Raw genomic sequence first — 19,625 nt, forward strand, 5'->3', positions numbered from 1 at the left:
GCTAAAGTCTGAGCAAATAATCTCATTTGGACATCCACAATATCAATTTCATGAAGTTCAAAGTAGTCTGTCATCTTATTAACATGGTGTTGTGTAGTGTAGTGTCCTATGCCATCAAATTGGACGATTTTACTCTGGTAGTCTATTGGCATGGCACCAAGTGGAGCAGGTAAGACAAGGGGAGCATATCTATTTGCCATGGCTATAAGTTGGGAAGGGCTAAAATGTGGGGTTGAGGCACTGGAAGATGATGCAATAGTGGAGGATGAACTAGGACTGGTGAGTGGTAAATGAGTTGTACTAGGTTGGTAAGGGAGTGAAGGTATGAATGGTGGTGGGGAATGGACTTCAGAAGTTGAAGGGAATAATGGTGAACTAAGAGTAGTGGATAATTGTTCAGAAAGCTCAGGGATCTTGGCAATTCTAAGGGATGATTATGGTGAATTTAGAAGGTACTCATCAATTGATTTGTTGGCTTTTTGGACTTCGAGGTCTGCAATAAAATCTGGATCTATGACAGTGTCACAAATTTCACTTTCAGACTTTGATCTAAATAATGACAAATCGAATTGCTCATCAGATGGAAGATCTTCTAAAAACAACCCTTCATCAGGACATGAATTGGCTTTAACTAAGGGTGTGTGACTAGCTGAACTTTCTTCTGTTTTGGATTTTCTTGAAATCAGGTTGGGATTATCAAATACTAGGGGAGGGTTTGGATCTGGGTTAGCCCTAGTATAATGAGTTTTCCTCGAAGCTAGAATTTCAGAATTTTTTAAATTGTTTTCTTTTTGTGAGAAATAACTTCTAATAAATTACTTTAAGAGGCTCTAAATACAAAATTAAAAATTTCTTAAAGATTTATTAGGACTGAGGGTTCTCCCCAGCGGAGTCGCCACTATGTTATCACTCAATATTTTTCCCTAGAAGTTATCAAAAGAAGGAAAAGACCGAGGTAACTACAAACCAATCTTTTAAGTATAGGCTCTAGCCAACCTATGACTCAGAGAGGGCTCTCTCTATATGTTTTAGCTTTGTTTGCTGGGATTTTAGGCTAGTTCTTAAAGTTCAGGGGTTTTTGGATTTGTATTGGAAGTTGGATGGTGGAATCCTTAAACAGATGGATAGAATGGTGTCTCTGGCTATTGGGCTATGGAGTCAAAGAAGGGCAGCAGAACTGGGATTAAATCATTAAAGGGAGTGTTCAATGGGCAAGCTAGCAGAGTGAAGCACAGGTTTTTAGGTCGAGTGGGTGAAATGATCTTTAACCAGGGTGAGAGAGCACTTAAGAATCCTCAAACTGGGATTAAAGGAGGAGAAAAAGATGATCATGAGCAAAGGGTGGTTAAGAATCATTTACTATAGACCAAAGGGAAACTACCTGAACTAAGGAGCAATCAAGAATTCCTTAACTTAGATAATTTTAGCATAAAACATACAAAATGCCTTATAGTCAAAACAGAGTGAGTGAAGCAAGTTCTGAGATATCATTCCATATTAAAGCATTTAGATTTCAAACACATTTAAGATTATGGAGAAACTTTTAAAGGAAAGTGACAACACAAAAGAAGATACTTGTCTGCATATCGCACTACACATGAATCCAGTGAAATGTCTTTGCTTTATTCAATAATCTAGCTTGCTGGTCCAACAATGATACAATAGCTTATAGTCTTTGATAAAGAAAACTATAGAAATGTCTAGGAATCCACCCTACATACGTCGAATTGTGAAGTATTTACACAAAAACTTATTACAAAATATCTCAAAACAACTTGAGATTTAATCTGGGAAATACAAATATCTTTCTTGCAAGAAGATAGAGACAGCTAATGAACTGCTTCATGTTGTCCCTTTTATTATGGTTGTGCTGGCCTTTATTGTTGAAATGTTAGCCTTTTAATCTAGCTTGCAGTTGTGGAGTTTCACGCTGGAGTCTTCTTGACTTTCATCCTTCAACTGATACTCTTTAACTTTGATACTCTTTGACCCTACTGCCCTATTTTCATCTGTTTTACCTGGCTGCCTTCATTTTTACTGTGTAGTAAATTTCTATTGTAAATTTATCACAGTAAATCTGTCATTTTCTCCCACCATTCTGCATCTGGTAATTTCACATTCACCATTCTCCTGTAGATTTCATCAGCCTCAGTATACTTTGCAAAATTTGGCTTGGTGAGGAACAAATGTTTTACCTCATGCTCAAGGAAAAACAAGTTTTCAAAGGTGTCATATAATACTTTGCATGTTGGTAGGGCTTTTATGGATGAAGAACTGGCCTGTTCCTTAGCCAATTTTCTTAGTCTATCACCATAGTCCAATTGTGTCATTAGTTTATCATGGATGACCATAGGACTAGTCAGATCTTTCTCCCTCAAAATATGGAATTTAGCCATGAACCTATCAATGGCTACCTACATATTGTGGCACTTTTCTTCCAAATTAAGCATAAGGTTCCTTTTGGAAATGACCTTCCTTATTTCTAAAATGGCAACAATCTTATCTTCTATATTTAGCTCTTGGAGCTCATATCTGTTCTTGTTTTTGAGGAAGTGGATGAGTCTATTTTCATCCTCTGGCTTATATCCTAATTCCTCCTTCACTTTCTGGATAGCTTTTGTAGCTATCTTGACCAGCTCTGTTTGTTCAAAAATTAGTTGGATTGATGGCCAAATACCATTGACAGAGTCAATGACATTAGCCCACAACATTTCTTTGGTTTGTCTAAGTGGTTTCTCCAGTGTTAAATCCTTCTCTAGGATTTTGATTCTCTCACCCATTCTTTGGGCCCTTTGTGTTTCTTCTTTCTGCTTCAGTTGGGCAAGTCTGCAGTCTGTTTCCAAACTTGCAACCTTTTCTCTTAACTTGTTCATTTCAGTAGCCTGGATAGACATCTCTTCCATGGCTTTGACAAGTTCTGTTGCTTTCTCTCCTGATGCACCTGCTGCTGATGTAGACTCTATTGTTGTTGGCAAGGCTGTTGCAAGTGGAGCTGTAGGTGCCAAAGATGCTGCTAGTGTGGATGGCATTGTTGTGGAGACTGTGGGGATAACATTTGTTGAAGAGGTGGCCACATCTGCCTGTTTTAATTGGATCAAAGCATCCAATTCCTTTTCAGTTTCTTTAAGTTGGTCATTCAATTTCAAGACCAAGTCCATTAGTTCTTCATGCCCCTGCTAGGCTTCTAGGACTTCCAGTGTTTATGGATGTTGTAGCTGAGGTATTTTTAGTTGTTTCTTTAATGCAGCTATGTCATCGTTCTTCTTTTTGATAAGTTGTTATATAGCTTTTATATCCTTGGGATCGTGTCCCAATTCAATTACTAAGTCCTCTAAGGACTTGATCCTTGTGTCCTTGGCCTGTGAGGAGGCCTTCTCCAACTGGAATTGTGCTGAGATGTTGTTCAGGGAGTTCTGTAGCTGATGGGCAGCTATGGCTTTACCTGTCAGGGTGGAGTATATCATCTCTCCAGCCTGTTTGTGTAGCTCAATCTGGTCTATGGGATGGATATCCCTTGCCAACACTTCGAAATCTACCCTTTTGAAATCTGATGTTGTCTTTGGCTGCTGGGTTGTAGGCTTCATAAAGGTCATCTGCAACTTCCCCTCTTTAATGTCAAAGGCTGACATTAGCCTTGTTTGATTGGTAGGAGTCAGCTTCAGATATTGTGCATATGTTTGGGCCTTAAGCCTCTCATTTCTAGCCTTGATTTCTTTATACCTTTCCTTGATATCTTGGTCTTTGTCAGCTGGCATTCTGAAAGAAGACACTTCAACACTAAGCTGCCTTTCCAACATCTGAGTTTGTGATGTGGAAGGCTCTTGCATGCCTCCAGATGGAGTGGCAGGCCTACTTCTTTCTGCTCCTGTATTAGTGACTTCAGCTGAGTCTTCAGTAAACTCTTGTTCAGAGGCTGGATTTAGCCTTTGCCTCTTGTTTGATTCTTGCTGCAAATCAGAGGTGGCCATTCCTAAAGTGGAAGCCCCTTCTTTGTTTCTTTTTGGGATCTTCTCCTCATTCTGAGGAGTTTGCATGACCGGAGGGGTGCTCATAGTAGTCTCTGGTTCTCCTAGTACCTGTAGAAAAGAGTTGTCATCAAGCTACTTTTCTAAATCAATAAGAGCATTCTCAACATCTACTCTGGTGTTGTCCTGGTCTACTAGGGTACCCTCCACCCATTCTGTCTGATTTGCATAAGCTTTTATCTCAGGTATGGGATGGTGAATGAAATGTCCTAGCTTGACCTTTTGTCTCCTCTTTGTGATGAATTCCAAAGGATCATATCTCCAGACAAAACTTCTTTGGAACTTCATATTCTGTAATATCAAGTCTGCCTCTTGGCCAGCCTCTCTAGAGTTGCATATGAAGGGGCCTAGTTGGTCTTTTATTTTGAAATTGGCCTTCTTCTTGGCATTAACGAAGTTTACTTCTCATGCATTGATAATTTTCCTATAGTATTCTAATGCAAACAACCTCATTGGGAGGTATCTTGGTAGCTTGTATGGTGCCAGCATGCAACCATAAATCCTGATTTCTGTATGGTTATGGTAAAGGTACTTGTCACCAAATTTGGTCTGTTTAGATAATTGAATGACTCTCTTTATTTCTGGACCGATTCTTGGAGGAGGGCTTCCAGTGAACATTGTCATGACTGGGTGTACAAATAAATCAATAAAATCAGAGTAAGAGTATGGAGACTAGTATTGGTGGATCAATGGGGTCCAAAAAATGACTGACCTGGGCTAACCCTTGGTGTCTAGCTTTTGAAGGGTGAATGGGAACTTCTCTAATTGATAATATAAGAACATATGGTATAGAACTGAGGAGTACTTGAAAACCCTTTCATTGCCCATTCTTGTGAGCTGCTTATGCATTCTGTCAGCTATGAATGTGGCAAAGTCATAAATGGTTGCAGGAGGCTATCCTGGGGTATAGATGGACATGAAAGCCAGGATAATTTCATCAATGTACTCAGTTGTGGAGTAACACAAGACACAAGATATCATGACTACAATATTTTGGCCCCAAGGGGAAAATATAGCTGCTACATATGGAGGGGGGTCCTTAGGGATGTGCTTCTCTTCTATGATGAAGGTTTGGAGCAATTGGGCCAATTTTGTAGAGCTGAGTTTCGGATATAAGTCCAACAGGTCTCCAATTGAGAGGGGAGTTAGGTTTGGCCCTAGTTGGAGCTGCAACATCTCATTGATGGACTCAGTAGTGATGGTGAAAAGGACCTTCTGGTCATGAGACATGATGGTTCTGTGATTGGGGACGTAGCAAGCATAGCACATATGCACAATTTTAGGAAAAATGTGGACTTGGGGGGACTGGTACTTGGGCAAATTTGACTCTCAAAGGCCAATTTCATCGGCATAGTTCAAAAACTTGTCCCTACTTTGGTAATGTACTTTTAGCAGGAACTCTATGACAGTGGTATCTTTTATCTAGAAGTCTCTGTTAGCTAGGCGAAGGTGGTCCAAGTCTAAATGAGGTGTAGTGATAGGCCTCACATCCGTTGCAATTGGGGCAGCCATACTCAGTTCTTGTGGATTTGAGAGTGAGGAGAAATCAGAGTTTTTAGGGAAATAGAGGCTTTGCAGTTTGTTTATGGTTTACAGTGTTAAAACTTAGGTAAATTTAATCTTTTTACTTAGCTAACAGTGTCGAGAGGGTGAATTGACTTGGAATTTTGACAATGGAGTTAGAATTCCACGGTTAAATACCTAGAATTTGGGTGAACTTGACTGTAAATGGGTGGTTGAAGGCAGCTACAGAGTTTCGTACGGTACTGGTACGGACTGGTGAACGAGTTGGACTATCTGCAACGTCTGTGGAGCAATGGCAAAGGTTTATGAGTAATTCGGTTGTTTGTAGGGGTTGCAATGACTTTCTGAATTCTCAAAGGCAAAATGCGCGAAAAGAGTGAAAAGAGGGGTAAACGAGCTTTTATAGGAAAAACAGTTAATTTTGGCAGGTTTCACTATGTGATGAATAGTGACGGTTTTCGGTTAAAAGGGGGCAGTGGTTTTGGGAGAGCCATCGCACCACTTTTGTGGCGCGGGTGGTATTCAGGAGGGGTCGCCCGATTCCATTCAGTGCTTGACACGTAGCGTCGGGGGCCAAGGGGAAAATCGCCTTATCATGTGGGTAAAGGGCGGATGTCGGGCCAGCCCGATATGCTTGTGGATCATTGGATGTGGAGGAGGGACGATCGATGGTGATTGGGAGATGGGAGTTGCGTGGGGGTGAACGTTGTGATTTGATGGGGGGCCCTGGGACTTAATCATCAATGGTATGATATTAATTTAGAGCTTAATCTCATCAGGGACTTTTTAACACATGATTAATGTAATGCCCCACTTAATCTTATCATGAGAATTTTATTAATGTTTACATTACCTGAAATATTGAGAAATATTGGCGAATACCTTCATTTGGGAAACTATAAATTTTATTTATTGATATAAATTCATTATTGCTATTATTAAAATTCCCAACTTGTCTTCTCAAATTGAATCTTGGATAGGATATGGTCTCCTTCCATTATTCCAATTTATATATTCATTTCACATTCCCAAAATGTACTCTCACATTTACTTGGGAGAAGACATGGTCCTCCCCATTAATTACCAATTTATATATTCATGTCTCATCCCCAAAATGTACTCTCACATTTACTTGGGAGAAGACATGGTCCTCTCCATTAATTACCAGTTTATATATTCATCTCTCGTCCCCAAAATGTACTCTCACATTTACTTGGGAGAAGACATGGTCCTCTCCCATTAATTACCCAATTTTATATTCATATCACATTCCCAAATGTACTCTCAGATTTACTTGGGAGAAGAGAAGTCAACTGTAAGGATGAGGAAGAAGTTATGACATTAATGAGAGGTGGTTGAAGTGGAAAGGAGAGGAGGGACATAAAAAGGGAAGGAGGAAGGGAGAAAGGGGGATGTTGGGTCTTGCTTTTGATTGTGGTTGGCTGTGGTTTTGAGGAATTATTGGAGAGCAAGGAAGGGAGTATTGTTTATATTGGTCTTGGACACACACACTACATCTGGTTGGATTTGGGCTCAGAAGGCTAGGGAACCTGTGGAAGTTTCCTGGGCTAGGAATTACTTCCTAGTTAGTTGGGAGGTAAATCCAGTCGGTAGTCAAGAGGAACGTTCCAGCAGGAGCAGTAGCTCAAGGGCATCTCCACCGAGCCATCGGTACAGGTATTCCTCTATGCATAGACTACTCATGTGAATGATGGAAATGAAATGTTCAGTATTTAAATTGTAGGAATTAGATTTTAAATGGTAATTTATCATCGTTAAATGTCTTGTAAGAAAATAAATTACTCCCTCTTATTGCATTTAAAATTTGAGAATATAGATCTGGTAGAGGACCCTAAGGGAGGGACCTTACACGTGGTATCAGAGCATTGGTTCAAAATCTGGACCTTGAAGCCTACCTACTAGAGAAAAATAAATAAATAAATAAATATATATATATATATATATATTGGTCAATGTTATTTAATAATTCAATTTATTTTGGTTTCTAATATAATTAAATTTGTTTATATTAGAAACCAAAATAAATTGAATTATTAAATAACATTGACCATAAATTTAAATATATATAAATATATATATATATATATATATAATTGTGGCGGAGGATACCGCAGCACCAACCAGGGTTTTGGTTATGCTTCGTGGGATCACCATGCTCTCAAAAAAAAAAAAAAATCCTTAGAAAGATCAACCCTACTGCTCAAATCATCTGAAAAGGGTTTATCTATCGCTCAGCGCTGCCCTTGTTGCAGCAACAGTGGGGCAGCAACGGTGGGGGTTTATTTACATCTTCTTTGGAATATTGGCAGACTCCTCAACATTTCCATGCTCCATGGGCTCAACATTGCACTCTGTGATCCCTCATTGAGGGAGATTAGGATTTGACTCTAGACTAGCCAACGTGCTAGTATTTTGCAGAACATTTTCAGACTGCATATTTTCAAACTGAGTAGAAGGTAATTGTCCATCAGAAGCGGATACCTTATTATCATTAACCTTTGGCTTGCCATCAACACCACAAGCAATCTCTGACTTGCCATCAACATCACAAGCAACCTCTGTCTTGTCATCAAGAGCACCAGCAGCTTGTGTTGTACCCGGCATCTCTTCAAGGTACTGACAAGAGCCTTTCTCCTCTTCTTTCGTCACTGCTCCATCATGCTGCTTTTGCTCCCAAATCAACTTTGTTCGTTCTTTTTCAGGCTGATTCAGATGTGGCTGATCTTTTAAAACTCTACTCGCTGCAAGTTTTGTTGCTACATTTTCTACACACTGAGAATTATCTACAGTAACTTGATTGGCCTGTACAAGCTCCTTTTGATCTGCATCACCAGTACTTATATCAGAAGTTGCTTTCATTCCTTTCAAAGCTTCAAATCCAGGCTCTTTCAGATTAGAGACTTCTTCCTCTTCTTTCATTGTTGTTGTTTCAGGGCACTTCTACTCCCCATAAGACTTTAATTGTTCAGTTTCAGGCTGACTCAGATGTGGCTGATCTTCTTGTGTTGTACTCGCTAAATTTGTTGTGGATACATCTTTTACATTTTGAGAATTATCTAGAATAAGTTGATTCAACTGCATAGACTCCTTTTGACATTTGTCACCAATGCCAATATCAAATGCATCTTTAGCTTGAGTTACATCTCTGGCATCAATCTGAGCAGTATGATTATTTTCTGATTCCTGGGCTTTGCCTGTATCCTCAATCTCTGTACTGACAGGTGTTGATTGTTCCACTGTGGCGTTTTTATAACCTCTTCTCGAGGCTGGGACTGTAAACTAGGAACTTGAGGTTTTACTTCAGAATCGACTAATGAATGACAGTTGTTCATCTCTACAACAGCTCCAGATTCATGAGATTCATGAGATAGCACAGTCTCTGTAGTTGTCTCATTGCAGATAGTGGTTTCTACTATCACTTGCTCTGTCTGGTCTTCAACAACCGATAGTTCAGCAAGGCTGAACATATCATCTTGTGTTATGAAACCAACTCACAAAAAGATAGAAAAGATAGATCAACGCCTTAGAATTCAGCCTCTTCGAGGGGGCAACCTCCTTTACATTACATAAATGAACAATTCTTGGACGATACAAATGAAAAGACCTCCTTTCTATATATAAGAGTCTAAGGGGTCATAATATAATCAGAGCCGACATAAAAATAATAATGTAAGGGCACAATAATAACAATAGTGGGCTTCTATGGGGCACAATAGTAACAATATGGGCACTACATGGATACATCAATATAATAAGGGGGTTGTACTAATAACAATAAGGGGTTACACTAGTAGTATAGGGGCCTAACATGCCCCTGCCCTTCAAAAAGTGTTGTCCTCAACGCTTGAGTAGTTCTTGATGCTTCTGTATAAAATTCTTGTCCTCCCATGTGGAATCTTCAGCGGTTAAGTTCTTCCACTTAATGAGATACTTTGAAATTGATTGATTTCGTAGCTGTTAGGTTCTTGTTTCTATGACTGCTCCAGGTTCCAATATGATTTTTCCTTCCTCTTCAATTTCTGGCAATATTGTTTGAATTGGGATATTTTGCAACTTTTGAATAAGTGGCCATATTTCTTCGTCCTTCTTCCATTCATCCCTTCCTTTGTTTATCCAATCTGGTTGGATAATAGAAATGGCATAAAACAATGCTTCCACATCCTCATCCTTTCTTGAGAGTGCATCTGCAACAAAATTTTACTTCCATTTTTTATAGATGATGTCAAAGTCATAACCCAACATATTTGTGACACATTTTTTCTATTCTTCTAAAGATAATAGTTGTTCTAAAAAGTATTTAAGACTATCATGATCCATTTTTACCTTGAAGTGTCTTCCCATTCAGTAAGGTCGCCATTTCTTAAGTACATGCAGTATTTCCAACATTTCCTTCTCATAAATAGCTTGCTTGAGATGTAGCAATAAAAATACTCAATCACCTACATCAAAACATTTTTCACTACGATGTTGATCTACCTGTTGTTTCATTCGATTTTGCACCAAAGTGGCGTTATCCTTTAAAAGTTGGAGAACTTGTTGTTGATGCTCGATGTGATCTTTCACTGCTTGAACCTTTTTCTTCTTGATATGTCCTTCTATCTTTAGAGTTTGAGGAGTGGTAATTTCTTCCAATCCTTTACAAGATATGGTCGGATTCATTTCTTGATGCTTGATGTGATCTTTCACTTCTTGAACATTTTTCTTCTTGATATGTCCTTCTATCTTGATAGTTTGAGAAGTGGTAATTCCGACCAATGAATTACAAGATATGGTTGGATTCATTTCTTCTTTCTCGATGTGATCTTTCACTTCTTGCACCTTTTTCTTCTTGATATGTCCTTCTATCTTGAGAGTTTGAGGAGTGGTAATTCTTGCTAGTGCTTTACAAGATATGGTTTGATTCATTTCTTCTTTCTCTAGGGTTGGGTCCTGGCGTATGTCCTCTTCTTTTGATATTTCTTGATCCTTTTCTTCCTCCTATTCATACTCTATGTAAAATAATTTCCTCTCAGCACACTTATGACCTTTAGTGCATTTGCTATCACAATTGTAACAAAGCCCTTTTTCTCTTTTTTCTTCCAATTTTTGCGTTGTAACCCTTATAGGTTGTGGAAGGCTAGGAGAAACAACACTTCCATCTTTATAGTTGTGAGGGGTAGACTTCCTTGTTGCCATAATTTTACTTTCCACTATGTAACAAAGCCCTTTTACTCTTTCCAATTGTTGTGGTGTTGCTCTAAAGAAGTTGTTGCTCTTTGTATCCTCATAATGTGCTATCATTTCCTCTGTGAAAATTGACCACGTAACAAGTTGTTTACGAGAACAAAGCCCTTTAGACCATAAAAATTGATCCGGTTCTAAATATGAAGATGCAATACATACCTTTTGTAACAATGGTACACCATGTAGATCAAAATATTGCTCCATCTGAAGTATCCAATTTACCGGATCCTTGCCATCAAACTTCATCATATTGCCTTTTCTTGATTTTAGGAGCTCGATCTTGAAATGATTATAACTCTATAATTTCGGTTCTTCCAGTTCTAAAATTGCGACTTGCAGTAGCCCTCTGCATCCTCTTTCCAATGCCACCAGTCTGATCAAATTTAGATTCTCCAAGAAAGAGTTATGAACAATCTCCTAAGATGACCTGATTATATACCTTTTCAGAAGATCGAACTTGTATGAAGTGCCACGTGTCACTGTGTTAACCTTAGGATCTAAAAAATATACACAGGAAACTACAGTTTGTTCTCTTTCTATAACTTCTGACGAAATTTCAATTTGATGCTCAAAACAAAAGTTATGACGATTTTCCCCAGGTCACCTGTTTGGAATGTAATTCAGGAGTCTACAAAAAGACCAACTTCCTTAGATCATATCTCCACAAATATAGTGCGAAAAGCTCTGAAATTCGGACCTGAGGTTCAATGCGATTTTGTCTCAAATGGGTTTTTTTGTTCGCTTCTGAAACATCACAGAAAAATAGTTATAGCGAAAATTCCACGATGACCTATTTGGAGCAGCGAAACCCTAGAATCCAAAGCTCTGATACCAAATGTTATGAAACCAACTCACAAAAAGATAGAAAAGATAGATCAACGCCTTAGAATTCAGCTTCTTCGAGGGGGCAACCTCCTTTACATTACATAAATGAACAATTCTTGGATGATACAAATGAAAAGACCTCCTTTCTATATATAGGAGTCTAAGGGGTCATAATATAATCAGAGCCGACATAACAATAATAATGTAAGGGCACAATAATAACAATAGTGGGCTTCTATGGGGCACAATAGTAACAATATGGGCACTACATGGGTACATCAATATAATAAGGGGGTTGTACTAATAACAATAAGGGATTACACTAGTAGTATAGGGGCCTAACATCTTGACATAACAACCCATCTTGTTGAGCAACAATAATCTCTGGATTTGAGATCCATTCTTTAGTTTCTATCTTCTCATCGGCAGTAAAATCCATCAAATCATTTAATGAAGACCCGTCTACCTCCATCCTAGTATCAGAGTGACTGGATTTCAATATTTCCATAAAATTGACACCTCCATTCCCACCCGACATGTAAAGCTTTCGTTGCAAAGGAAGCTCATAAAAATTGAAGCAGCTATGCGTAATCACTGTCTGCCGCTCCTCCTATTCATCCTACGCCGCTCTTGATAACGTTTATTGTTTACCCGAAGGAAAAAAAAATTGTCTGGCACCATATAGTCCAAATAGCTTCTATGAAGTCTATATCATCCTTACAAATCTCCTTAAGGTGTTGAAATCCTGCAGCTTAATTGGTCAAACTTATCTCAAAATCCTTCATCAACTTAGTGCATCCGCAACCTTATATAGTTTACCCACATTTTGCTTGATTACAAATGAGAAACTCTGGTAAATAATTTAGCGATTATGCATGGCAAGCATTTGACCTATCTCAAGTCTGCCATTACTTCAAAGCTTAATGATCTATGTATATTTGTAACTCCTTAGATGTTAAGCGATGTGTCCAATGGCAAAATACATTTGTACTTTTGGATACAATTATTGACGATAAGTGTCTTATTGCTTCTTTTCTTCATTAAACTTTTCATTTTGGCATATTGTGGGATGCCCTTCCTAACTGAGTACATTTTTTGCGAGCCAAACCTGAAACGTCACTGTCAACTTCAAAAAGTATGTTAGTGTCCATAAGGGCTAAACCAGAGCTTCTGCCATACATCTTTTGAGAGCTTATCACAAAAAGCTTTTATTTTTTTTAATTGTCAAATAATTCATAGGTGTCGGAATCATAGAGCCAAGACAGATGCGTTTTTTTGCATACCTGATGGATCTATTTGGCTTTGCAAAAAAAAAATAACCTTGTTTACTTGGCGTTATGGCTCAAAATTGTCCTTTGAGGAATGAGCCTCAACGGGTTTCAAATGGACAATTTAGGGAAGCTACCTCTGTCACCAACACAATCCCTCTTGCTTTAGTGAAATGTTTGTGCTTACCAAGTCTGGGGAATGTCCCTAATGTCTATCACTGATCAAAACTCTGAAAATCTACAACTCAATGCTTCAAATAATGTAGAAAAACTTCAGAGCTGCAATTCATAGTCGTAGATCTGTGAACAGATCCTTGAAATCTGTGAATAAATATCTCAAAATCAGCACATAAATTGTGAAATATTGTCTACTCTACCTGGTTGACTGGGTCCTTGTCCTTTGGTGTGAGAAAAGAAGCTGGTAAAGAAGAAATTCAGCAAGGGAATCATAATTTATAACTTTCTGATTAATGAAATTTATATCTGAATTTCCAAGCTAAGTGAGCCAACAAACCGAAGGAATTCTCTTTCATTAAAACACTTAATAGATCAAAGTTCAAACACACTAACTTTTATTAATTAGAGTTAACTTGAGTACAATTTTTTTGAGAAAATTTAAATCAAGAGTTGTCCAAACTCCAAAGAGTCTAAGGGGGCAAGAAAAGTATCACAACCTAAGAATCTTCTCACGTTATGAAAGACACTTGACCATAGCTTAGGACTCAGAAACAAAATAAAGGAGCAGGAAGTATAGATTGTTGAAGAAGGGATTTTTGCATTGACCTCTTGAATTGCCTCCTTGCCTCCTTTTTATGCTTGATTTGAGCTAAAAAGCTTGGTGATTCCTCATTGGTAGATACACTGGAGCTAAGATGCTTGGTGATTTCATCAGTGTTGTTCCAATTTATATATTCATCTTGAGGATGTCACTATGCGATAGTAGTTTATATGTGTTTAAAAAGAAAAAATAAAAAAAATCAGTTCGTCAAAATTCCAACTCTGGTGTTGGGTTTCTCTGGTAAAATGGGCATCAGTCTGTATTGGCAGTTTTTGTGAGTTGGCAGTCATTTTACAGCAATTTCCTCCCAAAAAGTTGACAAATGGCAGCAAGACAGTCTTCTATCAGACCAACCACTTATCTTGCAGTTTCCAGCACAGTCATCCACTAAAAATAGCTCGATTCCTAATTCTTGACTGTTTGGAAATAAAACAGGTCTATTTTCCAACAACAGTTAACTAGGGATTAAGGCATTGTTAATATGCATGTACAAGGTCAATACTTTACAGTTTAATGACAATCGACAGCAAAATTCTTTTGTATCAGCTAGTGACCAGTTTTGGCCTTAAATATTTTTTATTTGGTGTTAGCACTAAGATTTAAGTGTTGTAGTGGCCTGTAGACGACCACATAACAACACTGTGAAATTATTTTGGTGATTGTTGTTTACATGAGAATGCATGGTTAGGTTGACCTGGTTTAAAGTTTTCAGGATTTTATAAAGACGACATGAAGAGGACAGATAATAGAGAGATCATTGAGCAACACTCTACAACCAGCAGCATTTTCTTACATTCTTCGTTCTTTCGTTGCTGCCTCCACTTTGTGCATTGATTGTTATGCAACCAGTTTTGTACTTGCCATCATGATGCAAACAATTTTTTTGGGTTAATACAAAACAGGGGGTGATTTTGCCATGTGTTACAAAGTTCAAATCAGATGCTGACTTATGCACCATATAAGTTGATCCAATACCATTCACAGTCAAATCTTTATTTCTTCTATTATTGAATACCTGGCTTGAAATCAAATAACCCGAAATACACTCCCTTTGACGAAGAGAGTCGCCATGTGACTGTCTCCTCTCCAAATCATAAGTGTGTGGAAAATAAAGATCTCTGGCGCAAGACATGCTCTTGGAAACCTTCATTGGACTGCCAGTTTAAGCCATTTCTCAAAGTTGCACTTCCTGTAATCACTGCTTTTGCAATGAACTCCAGTAACAAAAAGCATCCATCTCTCAAGAAAAAAATAAAAATAAATAAATATTGAATTGAATTTCCTCAACATCTCTGGAGAGCACGACCAATATTTTCCCCTATATCCTGTTTTGCTTTCAATGACACAGGCTCTTCTCCAACGTACAAAAAAAAAATGCCCTACATAGGTCATGACTATAGATTGTCCCCAGTTCCTCGCCACAAACCTCAGTCCGTAATTGCCCTCCTGACAAACGATGAAAATCAATAGTAGTTCCCAGGGAAAGAGAAATATCTTTCGAAAAGTATGAACAAAATGAAATCATTCCATCATCATCTGCCACTCCTTGAATCTTTCTTAGACGTCTCCGCAACGATCCTTCAAAAGCATTCCGCACCATACTGAGTTTTAATCCTTTGTAGTGTACCACAAGTCGAACTGTCATCTGCAAATCATGTCTCAGCAAGTCTTCAAAAGATCTGGGTGATTCTTCAACTCTTCTAACGACAAGTTAGAATACCTTTCACCTAGTTTCTTGCATACAGAATCAGGGTGATCATATAAACCAAAAGCATATATTTTTAGAGATTTAACTTTAGCAACTGTTTGCACCGAGAACCAATACCAACAAGCACCTGGGAAATTGGACTTGTGTTGCTTCTTCCACAATAGTGACTAATAAGAGCTGTTGGAAATCTTATTCCAGTCCTGGGCTCTGTTACATCACTGACACAACCATCTTTCCTCAGAGTCAAGTAAAGCTTATCCCATTCTTCATGACCCTGAACTTCACAAAAACTTCGTAAATATTCATGCCTTTCTTTCTTAATTTCCTTATTTGTATCTTCAACTAGAATGGGCAATAACTTGGAAGACGAATCGTCAAATGAGGGAACAAGTGCAGTGGCAAGAGCTACTGCAGAATATGATGGAGAGAGCTCATATTCATTCTGTAGATTTCCTCCCATGATTGACATAATTTTCCCAAGGATATCAGAGAGTGTATCTGCTTTACACACAGGATTTGCCTATAGTTTAGATATATTTCCATTAACAATATCAGATTTTGTACATGTCTTCCTAAGTCCATTATGGGAAAGACAATTTCTGTAATTGGAATCTTGTGAACAACCTGATTTTGTAGAAGTAACAGTAGGACCAAAAGTCCTCTGCTTCAACGAGAAAAGAAATCCTCCTGTCACCTGAGCAACAGATGCCACAGCCCCTTGAAGAGCCAAGCATCCAGGGACACGAATTTGCCCAGAACGATTAAGAACGCTATCCGTGAATAAGCCAAATTCTAGCCATCTATCACTTCCATTGCATGATGTGTGTGACTCTGCAACAGAGATGAATGGATATCCAGAAAGACCAAGATTTGGTAAGAATAACCAACTAATCTTCATGTTACCTCATATATGGATGGAAATATGTATGTCAGCTAAAACACTTCAGCTCAGGGACAAAAAAAAAATAATTTGATCAACCTGCTCTTTGTGAGTGCTAACATCACTTGACCATGCCTATGTACTTTGTAGACATGGTTACTGGAGTCAATGGGTTTGACTTGGACTCGTGGGCCTGATTCATTGGCCTACTTGTGCTGTTACAAAGTGGCAGTGAGTCAAACTTGCCAAGGTGCATTTTACCTATGAGTATTTGCATGTCAAATTTGGACCTGGCAAGTACTTGCAGGTCTTTCATAGGTCAAAAAGTTGATTCACTAATCCATTGACCCCTTTTTCTCATTTTTCAGCATCATTGGAACACTGGTCATCCTCAAAACTGTCTGCAACAACACAGCTTAGGACCACATAATCTTGCTTGGAATTACCTACATAGTCCCTTTTATCATCCTTTATAAAGAAAAAGGGGGAAAGTTATCCATGATAGTACTTGAGTTAACATGACATCTAGATCCCAAAGGCACATCCACCTCCAAACCCTCAGCTACATTCTTTATTGTTTTTTAAAAGCATTTCTCTTTTGACTTTGCAATTAGATTAATGACAGGAGATATACTAGATCTGATCCACTTGGATCTTCAAATACAATGGCATGGAAAAGCTCAAAATTCAAAGTGGCAGAAAAGCAAGTATCCTGACATCAGATCGAAGTGCTCATCTCGTTGATTCAAACGGTGCGAACAACACTCCAATCCGAGTCCGGATGATGAAGTTATGGTAGAAAGAAGGTCACCTTGTTCCTTTGGAAAATGAGGGTTTTTTCCCCTAAAAATGGATTTAAGCCTTTAAAAGGAAAAGTTGCAATCGGAGGACCCAAAATCAGCGATCCTCGACTAAATTGCAATCGGGGGCAAGCAATCAGAGATATTGGGGTGGAGCGGTCAGAACCGGGCAGAGCCGACTTGCGATCGTGATCAGCGATCGACAAAACCAGAACCCCCAGCTGTTGTATAAGTGGGATGCCGATGCGATCAGCCGACGCCGATATTGGCGATCGACGGTCGACAAATCCCTCGCTAACAGGACTGTTGAACCGGCGATGTGCCGATTACGATATGGGGATCGGACGCGATGGGTCTATAAGCCTGATTTAAGGAAATTTGAAGTCCGGGACTCCGATTTTCTTAGTGTTTTTTTGTGTATTCTCCGTTTAAATAGAAAAAGGCCAATTTTGGGGTTTTTGTGAGGGAAGGGTGGATTCATCACGCCCAATTGATCCATTCGTTAGAACAACCTTCTATTCTAATAGGACAACCCCGATTTCAACGGCATTGCAACAAAACCATAATTATAAAGCTAGATGAGTGCATTTTGTCTGAATTTTACAAATCTATGTTTCATCCCCTCTCAAATCCCCTCTCAATGTCACGGACGCAGTGGTGTTGTCCATTTCTCCATCTGAAGTCTCCATTTCACAGCCATTTTCCATAATGGAGGTATAAGCCTCTTTTTTATGTAAACTAATGAATGTATTCTCTTCTTTTCATGCCATTTAATGAATGAAGGCCTCCCCATTGATCGAGTAGGGCCCAGAGACGTAGTCTAAGTTGGACGAACTCCGTTATCAAGTCTTGTTGTCTTTTCTCATGCTTTATGTGTTTTCTTCTTCTTTCTTGTGTGCACATTAAATTTTTGTGTTAAGCTGCAATTTTCACATGTGATTCTTTTCATACATCTATAAGCAAAAGATCCTTGGATCAAGTGGTATCAAAGTAGGTCTTTTTAGATGTGAATTGCATGTTTGTATGCTAACAAGAGACAGACTTTGAAGAGGCAAAGGGGAATTAGAGCCTTTCAATCCCGAAGTGGGGCGTGCACATCGAAGGAGAAACATGGCAAAAGATGAAGCTCATCTTGAAGAGGAGCGCAATTTCCGCAAGACCTTCTATTCAATGGCAGAGAATATCAGTCAGCTGGTTTTAAGGCTGGAGAAAGCAGAAGAGAGAAACCTAGAAGAACAAGGTTTAGCACATGGGAATGGTGGAGAAGAACCCCCTCCTTCTCCTTCCGGGAGTGAAGGTTCTCCTTCCTCTCACCACCATAATCGTAGAAATTCAAAGGATGCATCTAAGAAACCTTTCTTTAAATTAGATGTTAAATTTGATCTTCCCATGTTTAATGGTGAAAGTAACATAGAGAAGCTTAATAATTGGATTAGACAGATTGAGGTCTACCGCAGGATTCAACAGATCGTGGAGGATGAGGCAAAGATTCAACTGGCCTCTCTATGACTGAGCAACACTGCTCTCGGTTGGTGGGAGAGAAAATTGCAAAGTAGTAAGAATGTGGGTAACCTATTTTCCTCATGGCCTGATTTTATTTTTGCGTTAAAGGAACAATTTTATCCCTTGGGATACAAGCAAAAAGCTTTAATGAATTGGCAGTATTTAAGTCAAGGAAAAGGTCAGGATGTTTAGAGTTTTACAGAGGAGTTTAGAAAGCAAGCACTTAATCTGGGTATTGCACTTGATACACCTGAAGTTGTAACTAAGTATATTGGCTCATTGCATAGTTACATTAGGCATTCATTGTTGTTGTCTGAACCAACCACTATTGACTCAGCCAACGTAAAGGCAATTCATATTGAAAACAGGGGAAAAAATGAAAGAGATGATCAGTCCATAAAACCACCGTTCAAACCTCCCAATGGCAAATCTAAAGTGAAATCTAAAGGAAAGGAGAAGAAAACGGTAATAGCCAAAGAAGGAGAAAAGCCGTATTACAATCACTGCAAAAAGGAAGGCCACGATGACGATCACTGTTGGAAACAACACCTAGAAAAGAGACCGAAGAAGAATGGAGGAAAAGGCAAGCAGAAGACAGTGGCAACTGCACAGCAAGACCTTGGATCAGATTCCGGAGATGAAGCATTAATCACAGCAGCAGGAACAAAAGGTACTCTTACACCTCATGTTAATTTTGAATCGCATGAAGGCACTAGTTCTATGAATGAGTCCCTTCCTAATGATCGAAAGAGAATTGAACTATTTCATATCGGAGTTGTTGTAAATCATACTAAAGTTGAAACTCTATTTGATACCGGATCCCAAGCAAACTTAACTGCAGAATCCTTGGTAAAGAAACTCGGCTTAGAAACAAAACCACACTTGAAACCTTACCCGCTTGGATGGATACATGATAAAGTAAAATTGAATGTAACTAAGCAGTGTAAAGTAAAATTTGTAATCGCTTCTGAGCTAGTGGATGAAGTAGAACTTGATGTGATACGATTGGATATCTATGGCATGGTGTTAGGGAGTCTGTATCTATATGATAGAAAGGCAGTCTTTTTCCG

The 19,625-nt window shown here is 38.7% G+C and overlaps 1 pseudogene; it reads right to left on the reverse strand.

Moving 5' to 3' along the window:
• Nucleotides 1–14,947: 14,947 nt before the first annotated feature.
• Nucleotides 14,948–16,199, reverse strand: LOC149140390 (fatty-acid-binding protein 2 pseudogene; annotated as a pseudogene).
• Between the last annotated feature and the right edge of the window lie 3,426 nt (nt 16,200–19,625).

This window comes from Pinus tabuliformis, chromosome X (assembly GCF_031772625.1).
Source record: "Pinus tabuliformis cultivar Carrire ecotype Pingquan chromosome X, CPIR1, whole genome shotgun sequence".
Lineage (NCBI taxonomy): Eukaryota > Viridiplantae > Streptophyta > Pinopsida > Pinales > Pinaceae > Pinus > Pinus tabuliformis.